We start from the raw sequence: 8,695 nt of genomic DNA, 5'->3' as shown, positions 1-8,695 counted from the left end.
ATCAAATCAAACTGTACAGGTTATGTTAAATAAACAGAAAGGGGTGGAAAATGCCCCTAGAAATAGATTACATAATGCCTTATTAACCTTGAATTTTCTTAACGCTAATGAGAAAGGAACAACAGTGGCAGAAAGACATTGGATAATGGAAAAGTCTGCTGAACTAAATCAACCAGCTTATTTCAAGGATGTGCTGACCTCTCAATGGAAGTCAGGAGATGTGCTGTGTTGGGGATGGGGTTTTGCTCTTGTTTCCATAGGAGAAGAAAAAATGTGGATACCATCAAAATTAATAAAGGTTCGGTTTAAAGAGGAAAAACATCTTGGAAAGGAGACATGACAGCTCATCCACAATGATGATAATCGTACAGGTGGCAAGGAAAGCATATAGGATGGGGGCAGGCTTCTGTTTTTGTCTTTGCAGGAAAACACTCATCTTCAAAAAATTCAAGGGACTCTGGATATTTGAATACTGACAGATGGAAAAAATTATTACCCAATATGAATCACCAAGAAAATCGAATAAGTTCTGTAAGTAATAATGTTTATGTATATTTTTGTTTATTTATATTCATAAGTATAGAGCTGATTTTGGAGTTGGACTTTGGCTTAGTCCCTCTCTAATTCCAAGCCTGTTGTTAAGAGAAAAACCCAGAGTTTCTGTCTCATGTCAAGAGCCATGATACGGGACAGAAGGAAAAAAAAGAATTTAGAAAACATCTTTGAAATGGATGGAAATAGAAAACACTATCCTTGGTGAGGTAACCCAGACCCAAAAAGATGAATATGGTATGTACTCACTCATTAGTAGATTTTAGTCATAAATAAAGGACATTGAGCCAAAAAAAAAAGAAAACATCTTTGATTTTCTTCATATCTATCATACTTTTCATTGAATATATATGTCTGTATATATCTATATAATTAATGTTTAATATTTCCACAATGAACAATGAATTTTTCTGCAGTAATCTTTGAAGCTTCCAGGAAGAAGATGGGGTATCATAACAACAACTCTACCTGGTTGATATGACGTCATGATACTGATAGCGGTACTACAAGACCTGATTTGGGTACCAGCTGCACAAGACAGTTCCAAATGGCTAGCTGAAATGGTGCACATCATTTACAACATTCTGGCCAGACCTGCACAAAATACTCAGAGAGGGGGCTGGAGAGATAGCTCAGAGGTTAAGAGCACTGGCTGCTCTTCCAGAGATCCCGAGTTCAATTCCCAGCAACCACATGGTGGCTCACAACCATCTGTAATGAGATCTGGTGCCCTCTTCTGGCATGTGGGCATACATGGAGGCAGAATGCTGTGTACATAATAAATAAATAAATCTTAAAAACAATACTCAGAGACTATTTGCAATCTTACCAGACATTAATCTTGAAATTTAACCATCATTTTACTTTCACAGGATCCCCTAGAAAGAATGTCACCCCTGTGACAGCTAGAAGTAATTCTAGAGGATGACGTCCCCTCTCCTAGCAAAGTTTGTTCTCGGGTTAAGGGACATCATTTAGGGGTTGATTATAATTAGTATATGGTTGATGGTTGGGGGAGGAATTTTATAAGCTCAGGGATCTTTTTGAAAAAAAAAAGAGGGAAAATTAGATGATGGGATAATAGAATGGTATTTGTGAGTTATTGTTTATAGATAATTACATTGGCATAGATTCTTGTATATAGATACAAAGTTAAATTTTTTTAAAAATATTTATTTATTTATTATGTATATAATATTCTTTCTGTGTGTATGCCTGAAGGCCAGAAGAGGGCACCAGACCTCATTACAGATGGTTATGAGCCACCATGTGGTTGCTGGGAATTGAACTCAGGATTTTTGGAAGAGCAGGCAATGCTCTTAACCGCTGAGCCATCTCTCCAGCCCCATAGTTAAATTATATTGAATATTGTATGCATGCATGCTTTTACTTCTGTTTAAAACATTTTTTATGCCGGGCGGTGGTGGCGCACGCCTTTAATCCCAGCACTCGGGAGGCAGAGGCAGGCGGATCTCTGTGAGTTCGAGGCCAGCCTGGTCTACAAAGGGAGGTCCAGGACAGGCTCCAAAGCTACAGAGAAACCCTGTCTCGAAAAACCAAAAAAAAAAATTATGTATTGATATATATTTACCATATTGCAGTATACATTTCTACCTCTGATTAAGATACTTAATATTGTTTATGTATTGATATATATACTTACCATATTACAGTGTATACTTGTATGTTGTTTACATTTGGAGGTCATTGTCTGTAGATGGAGCTGTGGGCCACTTCCCACTGCCCAGTTCCCAGCCACCAGCTAGCTTTACCCAAAATAACAACACACAAATTGTATTCTTTTAAACACTGCTTGGCCCATTAGCTCTAGTCTCTTACTGCCTACTCTCACATCTTGATTAACCCATTTCTAATAATGAGTGTAGCACCACGAGGTGGTGGCTTACCAGTAAGGATCTTAACCTGTGTCCATCTTGGGGAGGAGAGCTATAGCGTCTGCCTAACTTTCCTTCTTCCCAGCATTTTGTTCTGTTTACTCCGCCTACCTAATTTTCTGTCCTATCAAAGGGCCAAGGCAGTTTCTTTATTAACCAACGAAAGTAACACATAGACAGATGACCCTCCTCCTTCATTTCCCCTTTTTCTGTTTAAACAAAAAGGAAAGGCTTTCACTTTAACATAAAATTATATATAACAAAACAGTTATCAAGCAAGAATTATAGTTACAATATTTATATCTATTTTATCTTTTATCATAACTAAGGAAAACTATAACTATAACTAACCATTCTTCAACTCCATCAAAGACTCCAGAAGGATATAATATTACCTAAGCAAACAAGAAATAAGCAACTTCCAAAAATCTAGAAATAACAGAGACATCTTGCTGCCTGGACAGTCACCCAAAATTCCTCTGTATCGTTAGGGCATCCATCTTCGGCCTTCAGGCCCATAGTATCCAGCAGACATTTTCATGAAGCAGGAAATTTCAAAGGCAGTTCAGTCACTATCTCTTGTGTCCTGCAGAATGTCTCGCATACTCTTTCATGAATCAGGAACCCCGAAAGATCATCTCACCTTTAGGCAAGTTCAGCAGTCCTCTCTCTGTGGGTTCTTTGTGTCCAGTTTATGCATCAGTCCAGGCAAGAGCAGTTTCTTGCCCAAATGGCTATCAAACTCCATAAGGATCCTCTTCGATGCCCATCTTCCTCTTGAAGTAGCTGGTGCTGCCAGGAGCAGATGTGTCTTATTGTCATGAAAACCCTAGGTTATTAAAACATTTAAATGCCATATTCTGTAGTCTTTGAAAGATATGAAGAATGCCTATCTAACTGAAATATATCTCTATATATCTAGAAAATCTAATTAATATTACTACAAGCTTGATTATTATTGATGATTATCCATTAACAACCTATATTTCTTAATTATATATTACATTTTTTAAATGAACTACACAATCACAATACCTTAATCAAGATCAGAAATACATATACATATAACAAAATTGACCTTAACTTTATACCAATAAAGCAAAATTTATAGCAATGTAAATTATTCATATCATCTTCCCCTTTAAATGTAAAAGAACATTCATAAGCAATATTTGGGAACGTGGGTGCAGTTTTTTCTCTCCAAACTGCTTCCTGCTGAATGGGGGTGCTGTTATTCAGGTCTTTCATGGTATAACCTGTGGGCCAGGTTCATCCCAGTTGGCAGTTGAGTGAAGTAATTTTTTGAGGGTGTTTACAGCAACCTTTCAGGAGGGCATTGTCTATCATACCATATTGGGATAGAAGCAATCCATGGGTCTCATCCTCTGTGAAAACAAAAGAAGAAACTCTTTTTCCAAAGCATGATATCCTTAGATCCAAATTCTGAAGTCAAGATACCTTTAGATCTTTCTCTCTCCTCCAGCCCGGCAAGATGCCCAAGGTAAAGAAGGCTAAGGGGAAGAAGGTGGCCCCGGCCCCCGCCGTCATGAAGAAGCAGGAGGTGAAGAAGGTGGTGAATCCTTTGAGAAGAGGCCTAAGAACTTCGGCATTGGGCAGGACATCCAGCCCAAGAGAGATCTCACGAGCTTCATCAAATGGCCCCGCTACATTAGGCTGCAGCAGCAGAGGGTCATCCTCTATAAGCGGCTCAAAGTTCCTCCTGCCATTAACCAGTTCACCCAGGCCCTGGACCGGCAAACAGCTACCCAGTTGCTTAAACTTGCCCACAAGTACAGGCCAGAGACCAAGCAGGAAAAGAAGCAGAGGCTGCTGGCCCGTGCCGAGAAGAAAGCTGCCGGCAAAGGGGATGTCCCGACTAAGAGACCACCTGTCCTTAGATCCAAATTCTGAAGTCAAGATACCTTTAGATCTTTCTCTCTCCTCCAGCCCGGCAAGATGCCCAAGGTAAAGAAGGCTAAGGGGAAGAAGGTGGCCCCGGCCCCCGCCGTCATGAAGAAGCAGGAGGTGAAGAAGGTGGTGAGCGGGCGTCAATACAGTCACCACTTTGGTAGAGAACAAGAAGGCTCAGCTGGTGGTGATTGCCCACGACGTAGACCCCATTGAGCTGGTGGTCTTCCTGCCTGCTCTGTGTCGCAAGATGGGGGTCCCCTACTGCATCATCAAGGGAACGGCCAGGCTGGGGCGGCTGGTCCATAGGAAGACGTGCACCATTGTTGCCTTCACACAGGTTAACTCGGAAGACAAGGGTGCTCTGGCCAAGCTGGTGGAAGCTATTAGGACCAATTACAACGACAGATATGATGAGATCCGCCGCCACTGGGGAGGCAACATCCTGGGTCCTAAATCTGAGGCTCGAATTGCCAAGCTGGAAAAGGCAAAGGCCAAAGAACTCGCCACTAAACTGGGTTAAATGTACTGCTGAGTTTTCTGTACATAACTATAATTATAAAACTTCAAAAAAAAGATACCTTTAGAACATATATGCAGGTTCAGCTTAGCAGCCCAGTAAATGAAATGTTTTTTGTATTTAGCTCCTTCACAGTCAAAAATTGTAAGGAAAACACAATAAAATACATAATCCAGACCCTCTGTGAATTTTCCATTTTTACATGGCCTATTTTTCGTTATTTACTCTGTCTCTTTACTTTACCCCTTTTTAAAAAAGACATTAACTTTATTTTCTATATTCTTTTTTCTCTCTCTCAAGCCTACATACACTCATCCAACATTGTGATCCATTTAGAATCTGTCCTATTGTGAATCTGTAATTTTTTACTATCCAGGAGCATTTTTGCTTTGCAGTTTTAAATCACTAAGCACTTAAGAATCTAAGCTGTGACATTCCTAGGTCAAAAATAGGTACTGCCTGCTTGCCCCGCCCAGTCCAACATGGTGAAGCCACTCTTGACTCTGAACCAGTTGCTCCTCTGAGCTGCAGAGCGGCGGGCTGCTCTGGATGTTGGCTCCACCTCTCTCCAATTTCAAAATGGAGGACATACCATTTTGTGCCAGCTCTGGGGACGCCAGGTAGGAGCCGTGGAGTAGACAGAACAGAATGCTGAGAAGAAGGGAAGTGAGGCAGATGCCATGCTTCTCCGATCTGAGACGGACATAGGCTAGAATCTTTCCCGGTGAGCCACCACCTTGTGGTACTACACAGATTATTAGAAATGGGTTAATCAAGATGTAAGAGTTAGCCAATAAGAGGCTGAAACTAATGAGCCAAGCAGTGTTTAAATGAATACAGCTTCCAGGTAATTATTTCGGGGCATAAGCTAGCCAGGCGGCCAGGAGCCGGGTGGCAGGAACGCAGCCTGCTGCTCCATCTACAATTGTCCTCATTTATTGCACAGTTGTTTATTGTCTTAGTCTTTAAGTTAGATAGGTATTAAGAATTATAGATTAATAGTCATCTATGTTTGTCATATTTATTTATAGTTAGATTAATCGGGTTTTTTAGATACATAGAGATTATATTCTGTATAAATAATCTTCAACTTCTTCAAAGAGCTGTAGAAAATGGCATTTAAATAACTTAGAGTTCTGTTGAAGTGAGACACACTCGCTCCTGACAACACCGATCTATTCCCGAGAGAATGTTGAGCACCAAAGACACTCCACTTGGAGCTTGTCTTCTTCTTGGCAAAACCAGCATCTGGGCAAGCAACTGCCCACACCTCAACTACTGACAAAATACATAGTATCCGGAAATGGATAAGCAGAACTGTCAAATCTTGCCAAGACAGGGTAAGATGGTTTTGAAACATTTCTTGCCTTTAAAAATAATCTGCCAATTATTCTAGGCCTTAGCCAAAGTTGGTTGCTTCAATGCTGTAAACGTGACTTTGGGTGGTTTCCCAGATAGCCAGTTGTCTCTATGATTTGTTGCATGTTCTGGAAGTTGTTTGATTGCACTTCCTAATTACCCAGGTAACATTATTTCCCTTCTCAGATCTTCAATGGGGTTGAAGACTAGATAAATGTAGTTATTTTCCTCTCATGACTTGGCCAAGTTATTTATTATACAAGACTTAAGGGCTGGAGAGATGGCTCAGAGGTTAAGGGCATTGCCTGCTCTTCCAAAGGTCCTGAGTTCAATTCCCAGCAACCACATGGTAGCTCACAACCATCTGTAATGAGGTCTGGTGCCCTCTTCTGGCCTGCAGACATATAGACAGAATATTGTATACATAATAAATAAATAAATATGTTTTTTTTTTTAAAAAGACTTAAGCTAGTTAGAATAGGATATTTGTTCTTATTGTATATAACTTTGTAGTAGGTTTAGAACTCTCTTACTTAAATAAAAGGGGGAGGTGCTGCGGGAGCTCCTTCAGGCATGGTCTCCCTGACTTGAAAAAGCAGCGGTAGACCTGCGCTCCCTCTCTTGCTTCGGACTCTGCTTCCGGCTACCAGATGCTTTTTCTGGTCGTGCAGAAGGCGTGTCTAGGACAGTGATCTGTAAGTTTTTCCCTTTAAATAAATAACCCTTTTATTAATCATAACTCCACACTGGTGTGGGATTGTTTTGTGACTTACTCCTTTAAGCTTGCTTGGTCGTTCTTTCCCCTCCTGACTCTCTTGGCTTCTTTTGTTTCTTCCCCAATCAACTCACAGGGTCCTTTTGTTTCACCAAGATAGAAATCATAGGGTAGACAAGGAGATACCCTCAAATGTTGATGTCTGGGAGCTCTGTATTTCCCTAAAATTTGCCTGGAGGTAGGTAGGTGGGGGCAGCAGCAGGTGGCACCCTGTAGTGTCACAGTCTTCCTGAATGCCTCTGGTACGGAGACATGTAGCCCTGCAAGTCTTACAGATTTTGTGAAGACTTAGGAAGCTGGGATTCCTCAATCTCTGACTGTGGCTGGCATTTCAGCTTTGCGGCAGGCCTATTCACCAGGAGTCGTTATCCCTGAAGACTTCACAGCTCTCTGGAACTCCAGGGCCAGTCACAGCCTTTGCTCCTGCCCAGTCTCAGTTTGTTTCTGTCACCCTTCTTCCTACCCTGGCCACTCTCGAAATGTTCAGCTGCTCTTCTTCAGCTGCCAAAGAACTGACTGCCTTGTCACTGTCATGGCCTGGCTGTTTCTTCCCTTATGTTAGCTGACATGTCCTACTGACAGTAGCTAAGAAACTGGGGGAAGATTTCCATCAGGCTTCATGGGCAACACCAGAGAAGAGATGAGCCTGCGTGACCCCCTTATACAGTCAGAGTCCTCATGTTTGGATCCATCATCACCTGGTCTCCTTAGTACCAGTCACTGCTATGGAGGGCAGTCACAGCAGTTCCCCCATACGGCCACCAGGGGGCGTGTTTTCCTCTCGCGTACGCGGACACAGACCGTCGCAGCCGGTTCATCAAGCTTTGTAATCCAAACCACTGGAAGCAGTCTGAGCTGAATCCCCTTTCAGGACCTGGCATCATCAGCGGTTAACCTGCACACTTTTTTCAAGCCCACTATGGAGACTTCAAGACCAGCTTGCAGTGGCGTAAGGGGTCTCCTCCTGGTTGTTGACTCAGGTTTTTGTTTTCTCAAGGCTGCCAGAGCAGCTAGGGAGCTGCTAATAGGGAATCAGATCACCCTACTCCCAAACCTTTATGTCCAGGAAAGCGAACTTCAAAAGGAGTGTCTAAATGAGAACTAAATTCATTATCAAAAACAGTATCAGCAATTATAACAGTGTTTCAGCAATTTAACCGGCCAAAGCTTCCAGGGATAGCTCTTTGTCTCCCTTCCTCCCCGTTTCTGTCTACTCTTTCCTCCTTCCCTCCACCTCCTGTCTCCCCTTTTTCTTCCATTCCTCTCTTTCCCTCCCTCTTTCCATCCCGGCTATAGGGAGCAGAAAAGTTAGAATTGGGTAGGTTGGGAGTATCAAGAGACTAGGTAGGTTGGGAGTATCAAGAGACTAGAGAATGAGTTGAAGGCACTGAGATGAAAACCAGGGAGGTTTGGAAGGTGTGGTTCCTAGGACTGCCAAGAGGGGGATAAGCCGCTGGCTAAGAGGATCACACTGCACGGAAGGACTGGAGCTCTGGGGTGGCTCGGGTCAAGATTAACGAGACCTGGGAGCCAAGAAGGGAGGCTTAAGGAGCCTGGCTATACGGTCAAGGCTGGGGTGATGGGCACAGTCTTCTAGGCCTCAGAATGAACACCTTACCCTAGGGCAGAAAGTCCGCCCTGACCCTCATCCCCGTTGTCTCCCTCCCACTCTCCTCCCAATTCTAT

The 8,695-nt window shown here is 42.5% G+C and overlaps 1 pseudogene; it reads left to right on the top strand.

Moving 5' to 3' along the window:
• Window positions 1-3,939: 3,939 nt before the first annotated feature.
• On the top strand, window positions 3,940-4,878 carry LOC121463922 (annotated as a pseudogene).
• Window positions 4,879-8,695: the final 3,817 nt, after the last annotated feature.

The sequence above is a fragment of the Microtus oregoni genome, unplaced genomic scaffold (assembly GCF_018167655.1).
Source record: "Microtus oregoni isolate MIOR12 unplaced genomic scaffold, Mior012 000027F_ref0000203, whole genome shotgun sequence".
Taxonomy (NCBI): domain Eukaryota; kingdom Metazoa; phylum Chordata; class Mammalia; order Rodentia; family Cricetidae; genus Microtus; species Microtus oregoni.
Note: the sequence above shows the minus strand (reverse complement) of the source record. Positions and strands in the feature narration are given on the sequence as shown.